Source organism: Galleria mellonella, unplaced genomic scaffold (genome assembly GCF_026898425.1).
Source record: "Galleria mellonella isolate WM207_F2 unplaced genomic scaffold, CSIRO_AGI_GalMel_v1 utg74, whole genome shotgun sequence".
In the NCBI taxonomy this organism is placed as follows: domain Eukaryota; kingdom Metazoa; phylum Arthropoda; class Insecta; order Lepidoptera; family Pyralidae; genus Galleria; species Galleria mellonella.
This window is the reverse complement of record NW_026442147.1, coordinates 236,637-252,623: the sequence shown is the minus strand read 5'-3', so window position 1 is coordinate 252,623 and position 15,987 is coordinate 236,637. Positions and strand designations below refer to the sequence as shown.

Below are 15,987 nucleotides of genomic sequence, written 5' to 3'. Positions count from 1 at the left end.
TACAAACTGACAACCTGTGTACTCCACAGCAACAGAAAATGGTCACATTTATATTATCGATTTGCCCTCAAAAGGGTAAATATATAAATAGATACCAAATACATATTAATAAAAAATACTAATATTACATTAATTTATTTTGAGTTATCGCCAAAATGTTTTGACAATACAATTCAACGTTCCGAAACATTGTCAATTTCTCACAGCAAAATAAATATTTATGTTTTTCCTTTTAGGGAACCTTCGAACTTTTTCAGACCACTGTTGTCAGTATCCGGGTGTTTCAATAAAAAGGCCACTTCGGTATTTGATTGACAGACTCCTTTCAATGAGGTGTCAGCGATATGTTGAGTGAGGTCTGCCCCTTTGAATATTGGATATTAAACATGTCATATCAATGCCAAAACATATACTTTGTAGAAATTGAAGACGTTAGCCGTATGTAAAATGAATAATGTAAATATATTATATATATTAGAATAGAAATCATATAATAATAATAATTTTCAACATTTTCACCAAATAATTACATTTCAAAATTCTATACAGCATTTAATCCGCCTTTTGTATTATTTTTTTTGTAATGTGTTAAATAAATAAATAAATGGAAATCAAGAATTCAAAAATGACAAAATTTGCGTTTCTCATTCTAACATTCAATTTTTCATTGTCAAATCATGGGTCGAAAAACATCAAAAAAACCATGTTTCATTGTTGAAAAAGGTCAGTTCCATTTAAGAATATAGTATAAAACAGAAACCGAACAATACGGACGAGAGAACTGAAAACATTCGATTTTTTACGGAAATTTTAATATTATAAATTATTTAAATCAATAAACACGTTATTCGATAACATGTCTAACAAATATGTGTACTTCCTAAGTAAACTGTAAAAAGTGTTGTTTGTTGGTACGGGAATAACACATAACGTATCCGAATTAGCTGCGCTTGCGACATTACCTACATGACCGCAATGTATTGAATAAGATAAATAGTAGTATTTGTCCTGCACTATTTAAAAGGAGAGGGGGAGGAGGGAGTGTTAGTAATGCGAACTACCAGTCTCATTGCTAGCAATATACCTTGTCAGGTCGACTTTCACGTCGTCCTTCTTGGAAACCGTCATACTGGATTGAATTGCTGAATTCCTGGTGTAATCACAATAGGCTACTACCTTTTCATCCTCCTCTATCATTCCTCACTGATGCGCCGCCGGCGAATACCGTTAGCGCAAGCGAAGTTACTACATATATCATTATCATTCATTAAAAAAAAAAACACTATTTCAAATACTACATGTAAAGTCAAATTTTACAACGATTGTTTTAGCTAATGAGATGTGTCAAGCAAATAATCAAACCATGAAATAATACTATACTTTAAATACTATTCTAATTTCTTAATAGTTTTGAAAAAATAATTGATCTGGTTCTAACTTAAGAAAAAGTAGATATAGATATATATTAAAAGTCTATGTAGATAATTAATATTAAAAGTTATATTTGTAATAAAATGACGAAGTAAATAAGTATGATAATTAATCGTCATCTCTGAAGATTAAAATGATAATGAAATTCCAGTCCAAATGTAAAAAAAAAGAAAAAACAAATATATAATAACAAAAGTAATAATCGAATATCAATCTTTTACAATTTGTCAGCTGCATTTCCATTTTAAAAGGGCACCCAGGCGAGTTGATTTTTGTAATGCTTAGCAATGACGCATAAGCGGTCTGTACCTCATTTAGCGAGTGAGTTGTAATTGAAACCTCGTGATATGATACATAAACTGTACATATGTACAATATTACGCGCGAATGTATTGAGGTTCAATTTACTATATATTTTTTTTTTATGTTAGTAGCCATGTATTGCCGCCTACCTCGTTAGTGCGTGGACAATTGAAACGAAGTTTGATTAGGTTTTCTAGATGTAAAAATTATTATGAGTCATAAATACCGTTTTTTTATGTAACTACGAATTGCAAACAAGCCTTCGGCCTATCCCATAAAACATGGTGACAACTGTTGCCATTGCTGAGGACAAAGACGTGCGAAAGTGGACATTTTTTAAAAAACATATCATCAATAACAAGTAGATGGGAGCCTCAAGACTTATTGTCCGTTTTCGATTCTTTATACTTGATATTCTGTTTTACTAATAGAACCGTCCCTTAAGCGCCATAAACAAGCCATCAAAGTTCCTATTCTTAGCTATAAACACAGTGGCAACTAAACAAGAAAATGACAAGTGATAAGTCAGCTGTCGCCGAGTATAAGTAATACGAGTAGCAATACACAGTATACAAAGTATACATCCTAAATGTCACCTGTCGTGGAGTTAAGCTATACCAGCCATCTTATTTTTTCTATATTAAGGTTGTCTTTTTTGTCTATATTATTTTCTCTATGAATTGATGGATGAAAATTATAAACCTAATATCATTTGACACAAATCTGTCATATAATAATAGATTTTTTTTATTATCTGATCGTAATCAATCAAGAAGATAACGGCCATTGCTCTTTGAAACACATTTAAATGAAAATACATAATATACTCGTATATATATGTTATGTAAAAGTAATTCATTATTACTCATTGTTTTTTTTTTCTTTGTTTTGTATTATATTAATCAAATGAAATGAGAAATGTTTTCAAATGTTATAATACTGATAATTAGTGTCATCTCCAGATCTTATTTTCGACGTGCTGGTGACACATATACCTTTTCGTCTTGTACTGAAATATCATTGCATTTTTCTTTCTTTACAACACAGGGGGCAAACGAGCATGCGGCTCACCTGATGGTAAGTGACTACCGCCGCCCATGATCAACCACAACATGTGAATACAAAAACTTTATGTAAAACTTGTTCATTATTGAACATAGTTGTTTTTTTTTTTAGAAATAAATCACAACAACTATTATCTGTTTTTTTTTTTTGCTCTTGACATATTTAGTAAACAATCTTGGCATTCTTGGCATGTCTTTTTATCAAAATATATATAAATATAGTGAAGCGTCTGCGTAATATAAAATAATTTTCCATTATATAATATTTTCTTCAGAAAAAATGTTATTCTTATATATTTAGCCACCGGATTTTTAAATAAGTCATCGGAAAAAACCATCGGAAAAGTGTGGTGTCTTCGATAATTCTATTTATACATTCTGGACATTGAAATACATGGTTCTATTGAAATTTATGCATAATTTTTATTAAGAAAACCTCTGTAATATATATATATATATATATATATATATATATATATATATATATATATATATATATATATATATATATATATATATATATGTATATAATAAAGAGCATATCTTATATCATCCTGTCATATCTTTATGTAAATTTATAAGTTTTAGTACTGTAGTAAATTGACAAAGAACGATCAATTTGCCAAAAACAAAAGAACCAAAAAAGATCCATCCTAATCTCGTTCGGCAGTAGATGTAATCTGAAGTGACCTTAGTATAATACGAGTAAGGACACGGTGTTAGATCAACATTTACCTATATGTAAAGACGACAAAAATGACCAAAGTTAACACACAAGAGTTAATGAGAGAAAGTGCAAAACATGAAAGTGTCATACTCCAAAAGTGGAAGAGGTAACACTTTTGGTATTTTATCACTTTTGCTTCTCGATCATTGTGATTCTAATTCCAAATTCAAACTCGTTCATTTCTATTTTTAAATTGGATCTGTTTTTAAGCGATTAATAAAAACTCTAGAAATAAATCCGTTTTATGAGTTCTCTGTTTATGTTTAATTACTAAGCTTTATGACAATAATGATAAAATTTTAATTTGGACCAAATCATTCATAACTAAGAAACAAGGAATTCAGCTACTGAATACATTATGAGCGATAAATTTTCATTAGTATAGTATGAAAACTTCTTCCGTTATTCAATGGTTAATAATATAGTTTCCCTGTGGTGAGAAAATAAATTATTTATTAATAAATACATTTTAAGCACTAGAATTGTCGCCTTGGGTGCGCATTGAGATGTATACTAGCATAAATGTATAGAGAATTAACTTTCAAAGAAAGAACGTCTATATAAATATCAGGATCCCGGATTTGATTTTATAACTTTATATGAAAATCATTCTTCTAACGTTTACTTAACTATTAGAGCTAAATTACTTTACAATTTGATATGATTATTATATACAGGGTAAAACCGATATCATTAGTATTCTATTAAGAAGTCTTTGTAATTATCTATCTATGATGTTGAACACTTTTCCTAAAAAACATGCATCATACTAAATACCTGAATGCGCTATATTAGTATGGAACTTCAAGTTTTTTTTACTAATACTCTAAATAGTATGTTTTCAGTGCAAATAATTTTGAACGTTGCACGTTTGAACCTTTTTGTGGAGGAAAGTGTTAAATTATATTTAGATAACTGACATGAGGAAATTTTTTAGTTAATGGGAACACAAACGAAGAAGATATTGGATTGGACTGTTTAATTTTAGTTTAAATTGTGTTATCTAAGAATAGAGGATAGAAAAAAAACTAGAACAAAGAATAAGCCGACAAAATTAAATGTGACATGTGTTACTCAATCTTTTTCGTTGTATTTTATTTGTAGCTATTACAATAGAACAATGACTTCAAACACGAGTCATTGCTTGTATTTCTCGACATTAGTCAAATTTACTTTATAATGAGTACAAATGAGTATTTAATAAAAAATGCGTTCTAGGAAGCAAGAATAAAATTAATACAATAATTAAATAATATACATGTATTGTTTATTTTTATTTTATATGAAATTTTTGATATAATTTCATATTTCAATAATTATAATTAATTATAATAAAATATACTTGAAAATAAAGAGTATTATTATTATTATTGGTAGGTATGCGTAAAAATAATAATAATCTACCAATAATAATAATAATACTGTTTATTTTCAGGTATATACCCATAGTTTACAATTACATTATAATTACATTATTTACATTAATACATTGATATACAATAACTCGAGATATATACGAGTAGATACGAACAATCAGCTCTGAATATAGTGCATATTTAACTAAATTATGCAATTATTCAATAAAACAGTGACATTTATAATCAAACGTGGCAAAATATTCTTATAAAACTTCTAAAAATATAACATCAAAATATGAAATTTCATATGTACGGCAAGTTCTTGATAATTGTCTCACATTTGTGAAATAAGAAATAACTATTTTAATTCAGAGCTGTGTGAAACGTAACGTGGAATAGGGATCTTGAAGTTTTATATTATTATTGTAAATCGAACTACGATCTATGAAATAGAAATATAACTGATAAAACGTAGTAAAGTTATACAATTATGTAAAAGGGTCATTGGAAATTATGACTGTTTATACTACTGTTGATGTTGTATAATTCCAGATAAATATTTTTCTCTACTCGTATGTAAAGAAATGAAATGAGTGCAACAAATCATAAATTCTTTATTAGAAATACATACAAACTGAATAGGCTACAATAAGGGTGTAAGTTTTATTTTTCCATAAAAAATAATGGCTTGCTTGTCGAAAGAATGTTCAACGAAAGAAGATTTACAAAACAGATATACAATGCGACTACAAAAAGTGAAAAAGGTAAAAAATATAAGTTATAAAAGATTTTAACCACATACATCTATAGTGTACACGTATGTGTTTCTGTTTGCAAGCAGCTGTTCTTGCATGATCGTGTTTTGGTTCGAAGGGTGGGATATATATTGCAGTAAAATTGCAGGGTATGAAAGCATAACCTTGCATGAGGGGTACCATGAGCGCCAGAGTGAATTTATCTTATAAAGTCTACGATGACGTTCTTATTTATAAATGATGGGTTGGTGATTGTTGGATCATTAGGTTTTTTGTCATTCCAAATTACATAAAATATTTCCTTAGAAAAGTTGTATGATGAGTTATTCAGTTATTAGATTTTCTATTGCTGTATGTTTTCAAAAGTGAAGCGTTTTTATAAAATAAAGTTTGTGATATTTTATATTTATTTATTTATTTAAACTTTAATGCACATTGAAATTTTATGTATGTATTTTTTTGTAGATAACTTTATTATATGTATATACTATTGTATATGATGTCTTATATAAAAATAGATTAGAAATTCGCTCTAGCATTTAATATGAAAAAGAAAATTATATAGTTCATTAATTTTATTTCACAATTTGGAAATAACGAACAATAAATAATAACAAATTACAGAAGCATAACACTTTAATTCTCAAGAATGACAACGAATGAATGCTATCATGGGCGACAGTATATTCTGTTATGTTCATAGTACTGTTCAAGTCTGTAAGCGCCGTTTATCACTTTCCATCAGCTGGGCCATCAGCTTACTTGCCTAGTTTGGCTAGAGTTTCATAAAAAATCTATAAGAAACAAAAGAAAACATCCATGATCAATCTAGTGCTTACCGAATTATACAGCGGACTGAACTAAAAGGGACTCAGTTTAACTATCACTGAAATCCACACATGAATATTGTATCACACGAAACTATACCACAAATAACTCAATAGATTATTTGTCACGCTGATTGAATGTTTGAACAAACGTAATTCGATTTTCGACACAAACAATGATATGTTTAAAGATAATTGTATTATATCTGCGAGTGGAGACGAGCGCACTTGATAAAGCCGTGTGGACAATAAATTTATATTGAGACGCTAACGGGCGTAGTTGGGTTGATTTACTAGTTACAAGTGCTACAACTACTTCGGTCGCGGTGCAAGGCAGAGGCGCGAGACAATAAGGGGTTATCGTAACGCGCGATAACAACTTCTTCCGGTTTGAACAGGTTTTAATTACTAAATATTACATAAGTATAACATTACCTTACTAATATAATAAAATTGTAACTAGATAATGTTTGCACAATAAAAAGATGCTTAAATTAAATTAATATAAAGGGTTTTATTAAGACCAATAGACGCCAAAATATTATTTTTTTTAGAAATTTTATGTCTGTTGTCAGTATGTTTGTTCTGGAATATGCCAAAACTATGGCACTAAATTGGATGCGATTTCTACAGTTATGTTCCTGAAGGTGTAATTTGAAATATGGTGTGTATGTCATCTTGGTACGCCGTCTAAAAGTGCTTTATTGCATTGGTTTTCCTATACTTAAAATCCATGCGTATGAAGTAGGGAGCAATGAACTAGTTACGAATAAATTCAAATAGATTAAATAAACAAAATTGCATATAAACTTACAAAGTATTTATCCGTAAATGGCGCCGTGCTGGGCACGGTTCTTTATGTGATGAGGTCTCGGGTTCGATTCTCAGATAAGTCAATTTAGGAAACGAACTTTCCTAAATTAGCTCAGGTCTGGATGTTCTGGGTCGTGCCCCTAGATGTTCGTTGCCTTATTTTTTATAACATGAAATATTCTAGCTTGAGGACCAGATATTTGATATAATTATTTAGCATTTAGTAAAACAATATATGGGTATATTACACAAAATCTTATGAAGACATACTTCTTTATAACTTAAATTTTTGGCGTGAATTTACTGGGTGCAGAGGAATAACACCCGAGTCCTCAGGAATGGCAACGCATTGGGGGTACGGTTACCACTTTCCATCAGGTGGACCGTAAGCTTGTTTGCCATTCTAAGTTGTATAAAAAAAAAACTTAAATGCAGTAAACGATAAATATTATTCTGTGATATCCACATATGAATAGTATCATGTCTATACATGAGAGTTACTATTTTCCACCAAGTGGTGCATCATCTTATTTCTATCTTATAAAAAAATATAACAATTTTGTAATTTGTATTCCTTGTTAATTGTTAATTTCTAAGGTCACGTTTATTAGAACAACAGATATTCTTACAATGAAAACTATACATAGGTACACCGGAAAAGCTGATTTTGATTAAGCATTAAATTCAAATATGACTATTTTTGATGATAAGATTGTTATAAATAGGTATACCTAATGATTGTTATAATTGTTATATATATGTATATATATATATATATATATATATATATATGTATATATATATATATATATATATATATATATATATATATATATATATATATATCTGGGTAGATAATTTTATCATTAAAATACATCTAAATACATGTCATACCAATGGGTGTATTCTACGATTCAAAACATGAGTATATTGTTCGATTTTAATAAATTATTATCGAATAATATATTATAACATGATATTATGATAAATTGTTTATAATAATGGAGTGTAGACAATTCCTTAAATATTTTATTTTCATTGTCATTTATTACATTTTATTTGTATTGCAAAAAATAATTAAGCCTCTTTTTTATTTATTCGATATGTTATAATCCAATCCACATTTATTACCCCATTAGCTTTTGCCCGCGACATCGTCCGCGTGACCGGGATAAGAAATAGCTTACATCTTTCTCCACTCCATAATGTATTTGTACATGAAATTCCATAGTGATTAGTTAAGACGCTATAAGGTAACAAACAAACAAACTCAAATTTATAATATTAAACAAGAATTATGATGTAATCATTCTGGGTTATTTATAACGGTATTTATACAATCGAACTCATTTTGATTTTATTTATTTATTTTGTACCCAATATTTAATGATACTACCAAACCCCCTATTAAAAAAAAAGTATTTATAATAAAATAATTCAAAAATCTATTACCGAAAATTCATTTTTTTAAATAAAATTTTACTCATACTTCTAAGTGAACCGTTTTTATAACATGGGTCAAACCGTAACGTTTCAGCTCGTACAGCATGCGCTTGCGCAAGGTCGGTATTCCAACGTACTTTGACAAATGCACTACCGTGGTAAAAAAATACATTCGGTCAAGCATGACTTCCGGTCTATCAGAGTATTGCCGGATAGCTGTAATTACAAAATTTTGTATTTATTACGATTCCTATTTAAGATTCGAATTCCATGGGTGATTTAGATACAATAGGCATAAAAATAGAAAACATGTAATTAATTTTACTTTAGTCCTTTTTTTTATTAAAGTACTCGTTAACATTAATTTTTGTGTATTGTTTTCTGTTTATTAAAACATTTTTTATCGCTTTTATTATCATCAAAATTATTATATTAATATTAAAGACTGGTTTTGCCATCTAGCGTCAAGTAGCAGAACTAATATAAGTTCTTGACGATTATTGTAGATGGCGTATTTTAAAAACATTATATAGTTAAAACTAGTTTAAAAATACTACTACTACAACCTCATAAATTTATTGTTTAAATTTTAATATTGTTTACATAAGCAACCGGTTTCGAGACATCACCATAAGGCGTACGACTTAAAGAATCTAAATATTTTTTACTTTACAATTATATACAGCTTATTAAAATAACAACATGAAAAAAGGCGTTACTTTAAAGTATCTACGACGTATGCACCTATCTATATTACGCACGTTAGTAATTTTCTAGAAAAAGATAACATTAATTATGTATTTTCATACTAATAAAATTACTAGATATATGCATGAATTTGTTATTAATGTATTTTTTTAATGTTTACGATTACATTATAACCATTTGAATGTTTAATGCATATTTATTTGATTATTATTGGAATATTTAAAGCAATCAAGCATTTGTTCCGTGTGGTCCCGGCATAGAATAGGCTACCCCTTCTTTTCCCATAGGTGCCTAAGGGAGTGAGGCGACTAAGGGAATGAAGGATGGACAGTAGCGTTCCTCTTAAAACATCTCCAAAGCCTAACTGCGATTGCCAGGGGGGGGAAGGGATTGTTAGTAACGGGGTCTAACAGCCTCATTGCTAACACTGTACCCTTGGTGGAGGTGGACCTTCACGCGGTCCTCCCTGGAAACCATCGTGGTTAATTTTCGTAGAATTCTTTACGATAGGCTAACTGGCCTGCTTTCATCCTAACCTATTATCTCTCACTGGTGCCCCGCCAGCGTATACCGTAAGCGCAGGCAGGGCGACCATTCTATTATCATCCATAAAAAAAACTACGGTTGCCAATCTGCCTGCCAAGCGTGAGACCTACTGGCAAAACCCCCCTAGGGGGAGGCTTATGTTCAGCATTGTACAGTAAAAGCTGATATGATAATATGGCAGACAGGGTGACATTTGTTAAAAATCTATATACATAAAAGAAGATGCTGATTAATATATGTATGTAAGATGTATTAATTGTTATCCTTTACTATTTAATATTGTACAGCCGATTCCGCTGAATCTAGACCCTTGAAATTTTACAGATAATTTCTTTACATAGCGTAAGTGAACAATAAGAATTTTGAAAATCCAACTTCTAAAGGGGTAAAACGGGAAATAAAAGTTTACATGGAATTTCGTCACTTTAGCAGAAAGGAAATTTTATAGACTAAAAAATTTAATACGACCCGCGAGCAAAGTAGCGACTTTAGTGCAAAAGCTAGTCAGTAATAATAAAATTACAATATGACAATTTTCAATATTTACCAATTTTATTTTACGTTTACGTATCTAATTAAATTACATTTATTATTATTATTTATTACAGTATTTTTAATTTGAAGATTTTTCTTCGTAATATTTTTTCTTAACCTTTGTTATTATTTTTAAAAGTAGCATAAAATAGGGCATCCCTCCCTTTTTCGTGGGTGTTGTAAGAGGCGACTATATAAGTTCCACTTAATGGTCAAGAGATGAACGGCAGCATCCCTCTTAAAACATCGCCAAAGGCAAACTGCGGTTGCCAACCTGCCTGCCAAGCATAGCAACTATTAGCAAAACTTTCCGTTATAGGGGAGGCCTATATTCAGCAGTGGCTGATGTAATAGTGATGACGACTATAGAGTTTGACAAATATATTGTATATAGAAAAAAAATGGCATGAATGCTGCCTGTCTAAAATAACAACAGTAACTTATCTAATATTTTGTTTGGGTCTATCTACTCTTATGAAACGATCATTTTTTTTGCTAAATTTATTATTTATATTTTTGGTGGATGCTCCAAAATCTGCCTTATCAAGTTATTAATTCTTATTACAATATTGTGATAACTAAGTAATATCAATGACCCCATTACACAGCTGCAAGCTATACATAACACCTTCATTTTATTTATAACTAGGTGATCTGACAAACGTTGTCCTGTCCAAACATCAGTGTGACCTCTTTATTAGTACCGGGTTTGGGGAAGTCAGGAGGAGGGGATTGATTTTCTAATGGAATTTCTAAAAATGAGACCTTTAAATTCTACATTCCATTACTAGTTAACCCCTCGCAGGAGAATGGGATTGTTAGTAATGGGGTCAAATAGCCCCATTACTAGTGATATGCTCTATAGGTCGACTTCCACACGGTTTCATCTGGAAATCATCATGATTAATTCTATTTGAAATCGTCATTATAAGCTAACTGTTCTGCTTTCATCTGCATCTGTCACCTCTGGTGCCCCGCCAGGGTATACTGATAGCGCAAATGAAGTTATCACCTAATAACCCACTGAAAATAAAAACTACTTATTTAACTGTAATATCATTTCTGCCGTTAACTGTCAGTGCTGAATAAAAGCCTTCTTCATAAGAGTTTTTCCAGTAGTTGCTAAGCTTTGCAGACAAGTTGGCAACCGCAGTTAGACTTTTAGAGATGCTTTAAGAGGGGCTTAGCCACCCATTCCTCCACCATTAACTTTCTTTAGTCGCCTCTTACGACACCCACAGGAAAGGTAGTGATGGCCTATTATATACCGATACTACACGGAATGAAACATTTAACTGTAACAGTATCTATTAGTACACTAAGTGCGGATAATAAATTTACCCCTTATCCATAAAAACCAAAATCTCCCAAAAATTTACTTTAACGATTACACTGTTTTGTCACTTTCATTAAAACTGAGAATTAGCACGAAAGAAAGAGACAAAACAGCTCAATAGTTAAAATAGGTTTCTAAGAGGTTTGACGTTTTTATGAATAAGAGGTTAATATACAGTACGAGAGTCCTTTAGACTTTTGTCTTTATATAGATAGTATAGTACACACTTTGTGTATTTTAATGTTGAACAAGGACATTGTTTGTATGTAAGTGATGGTAAGAATGAATTGCAGTGTGATAACGAAGACATATCAATGAATAAAACTTGTTTTAATCGTATTAGTTTTATATTCAAACAATTTTACGCCTTAATTTAAATACACTATAGGAACTTAGGGTGATGCAAATTTTTCATCGCATCGAGCAAATTTAAAATATGTGTAAAGAACGCGAAAATTTAAAATTAACTAATTTTACACGAGTCTTTTTTGTAGGCGTAGTAAAATACATTTGGTTTTAAATTATGTAACAAAATAATTTAATGTCATAAAATAAAATTAAAAAGTAGTAACTTTATGAATATTAGTATGAAACCCAAGAGTAGAAGTAAACCATATAAATTGCAAAAAGAATGACAGTGAGTAAACTTTAAAAAATAAAAACATTGACACAATAAATCTCATTATTTATTATTTTAAAACGAATAAAACACAATGATAAATAACGAGATGTTTTGATGACACATACGATTTAAATGATTTGAATTTAGAATACGGATTGCGCGAGTACGTTGACAGGTATATAACGCTTAGCAACTAGCAGAATACTGCTTCGCAAAGAAAAATGGCGTCTGCAATCATTAAAAAATGAATATGGGACAGAAACAGAAAAGAATTAACACAGTTGATTTTGAATTTACAAAGCTATCGCGTAACATAAACTTACAGAAACAAAAAACAGACAACGACTTCCTTGAAAAAGTGGTTTAAAAAAGAGTTCAGAATTGGCAAATACACACAAATATAGTAAGTGCATTCTCCTTTTATAATATTCTTACATTTAATTCGACAATTTGTTTTTTAAATATTCATTAAAGGACCAATATTATCAATATATATGTAACTCAGCGGATTTTAAAGCTGAAGCGGCAATGGATTGGTCATATTTCCCGTAGAACTGACAACCGTTGAGGCAGACGTATTTTGGATTTTGGAGTAAAAATCGTGTATTGGCAAACGTAGTGTGGGACGACCTGTAGCTAGGTGGAGCGACCATACACGTAGAATAATAAAAAAAAAAGATTGTTATGAAAATCGTGCTCAGCGGCGTGCCTTGGGAGAACCCTATATCCAACAGTGGTTTACAATGAGCATGATAATGTTAGGTATTATAGGATAGAATTATAGGGATGAGATTATCATGATGCTGACGATAATTTTTTAAATAATTATGAAGATAAACCTATAATATAAATTCTTTATATAAACTCCACTAAAAACGTAAAAACCTTATTTTTCTATTTCCCATATAAACTATTCTTAAACGGACTGCCACAATCTAATAGTCTTTGACAACGCTAGTCGGGTCAGTTATTATATTTAAGAATAAATTTCACGCATATGAATTCTAATTTACATAAAAAAAAAACATAATAGCTTATAATAATAGATAACATCCAAGAGATGAATAAAGTATTAATACATAAACAAAAAATATTGGCATGTGAAATATCGGTTCGCACTTACCCAAAGAAAGTAGATTACAGCATTACTCATTTACCGGTTTTCTATACAAAAATCAACTTTAGCAATAACGAACCGGTTTTAAACCATGCTATACATTCTGAACAGGAAAACATCAACGTGATATGGACGACAGGTATCTGTCAATATTAAGTTTTTTAATACTATTGCCAGTATGATATTTTTTTCTCCCCAAATTTCATGTTTTTTTTAACTATTTATTAGAATTTTACCGAGGATAAATTTTTGAATGATCTATTTAAAAAAAAATTCATTACACTTCGCCGTTAAAATCTTCGTACTTAAAAATCTACCTGCTATTAATCATATTAAAGTTTGTAAGCATCTCATACTGAGGGCGTAATATTAATTGACTAATAAATTTTAGTAACTTATATATAGCAAATCCTATTTTGTGATTCATATACCTACAAGAGTTTTTAACTCCTCTAAACGTCATTTTATTGCTTTCGATGGTATATTAATAATTACTGTATGCGGTTTCAATTTCTCCAATAGATAAATTTTTGCCCAAAGTTGCGAAACAGTACTCAATCTGGCAACGTTGACACTAAGCTTACGGTAACGTTATTATTTATATACTGCTGTTTCGGTTTGCATTATCATTATCGAAGGAATGTACACTAGAACCGGTTCAGGCTGGTTGAGCTCATTCAAATAGTTCGTTTAGTGTAGCATGGCTTAATGTTAAATCCCTGCTACAGTCACGTCATCTGTGCATGAAGACGACTTTAGAGAAATAGCACGTTATTTATCATACAATTTGGTAATACTACTTGTATTTCAACAATTTGAATATATTAAAAAAAAAAAAAACATTTTAACTTAACGCCTGATTATTATTGATTATTTCTATTTTTCTTTTTTGTACTCTTAAATCATATGTACACATTTTTTATGTGGGTTGGTATGTAGTATAGTTTATACTGTTTCTAATAGAATCTCGACTTTAATCGTGACTACATAATTTTTTTTGGAGCCAATACGTAATATTGCAAGGATATAACAAAATCGGTTTAGATTTGGCAATAAGTACAGCATAATATACACAAAAAAAAATGTGGGCGAATTAACAACCTCTTCCATTTTTAAGTTAAAATTTATTTAAGATTTATGTTCATTGTTTATAAAACTAGACAATGAGAATTTAATAAAATTCGATTTAATTCCAAAAACAAAACAAATGCCAAAAATGACAAATATAGTGAATTCATAAATTTTCTCTGGGTTCAGCTATATATAAATAATGAAATAAGTCAAGTTATGTAAATTATAATCATCTACTTGTTTTTGTAAAGAAGTTCAAGTTTCGAATTACACATCGTTGATCAAATTACCCACCGGATGTCTACTTTTGTCTTTGTTATTTTTCATTGTAACATATTTTTATGAATAAAAACATGCTATGTATGTACTCGTACAATAAAGTTAATACAAACAAACAAATTCATAAGGTCAAACGTATTTGTGTATGATGTTGTAGGTATAATGATATGAGTCACATTGTCCTAGCTATAAATAAAATTGTTGATAACATACCTGTAAATTTCTGTAATTACATATTCGTCAATCAAAAATACTGATAAACATTAATTATCTATTGTGACATAAACATATTCAATAGAAAGATGGATTTTGCATTAACATTTATGCGTATTTGATTCTATTATATATCATATAAAAATTGTTATTATTATTTATAATACAAAGAGCAAATGAGTATGCGGTTCAATTGGTCTATGAGCACCCCCGACATCAGAGACATATGTATGATGCCGACCTTTTAGTTTTATAGTTGTAGTTAATAGATACTCCAAATTCCATTCTTTGGAATCAACCTCCAGCAGCAGTATTTCCGAACCGATACCACAACATAACCTTCAAGAAAAAAGTATATTCCTTTTTAAAAGGCCGGTAACACACATGCAATGCCGCTGGTGTTGTGGGTGATCATGGGCGGTGGTAGTCACTTATTCACACCCGTAATTCAGAATCTACATATTTGAGTAGGTAATGGCATTATAGGAGATAAATAGTTATATCTGGTGTCTGGTGTCTGGTGTTGATTGAGAAGGATCTTTGCCTTCGCTGCTGCTGTCTTCTAAGCAGCCCAACACACCTTAGTACCTAAAACTTTCTCTATTCTTTCTTAGATCTTGTGAAGATCTCTGACACGAAAATATGTTATCCACGCCTGTGACAAAGTCCATCCTGTGTTTTCTATTGTTTCACAAATTTACGAATAATCCTGTGTCCAGGATTATTCGTAAATTTAACGATTCATCAATTCATTACAACCTGTGATATTTTTGAAACCAGTTGTTACATGTAGTAAAAGGTTGTAGGGTATCGCCAGTAGAGAACATATTCTTCATATCG

The 15,987-nt window shown here is 30.2% G+C and overlaps 1 protein-coding gene across 2 annotated transcripts in view; it reads right to left on the bottom strand.

The window, feature by feature from the left end:
* The window catches only part of LOC113516069 (cGMP-dependent protein kinase, isozyme 2 forms cD4/T1/T3A/T3B), a 146,347-nt gene that overhangs the window by 109,958 nt on the left and 20,402 nt on the right, over positions 1-15,987 (bottom strand). Inside the window, exon 1 of one of the 2 annotated variants that reach the window (XM_026900418.3) lies at positions 6,478-6,715. The exons of the other annotated variant lie outside the window; for it this stretch is intronic. The gene's annotated coding sequence lies outside the window, so the exon portion shown is untranslated. Of the gene's footprint in view, positions 1-6,477; positions 6,716-15,987 lie in introns of those variants that run through there. 2 annotated transcript variants of the gene reach the window in all.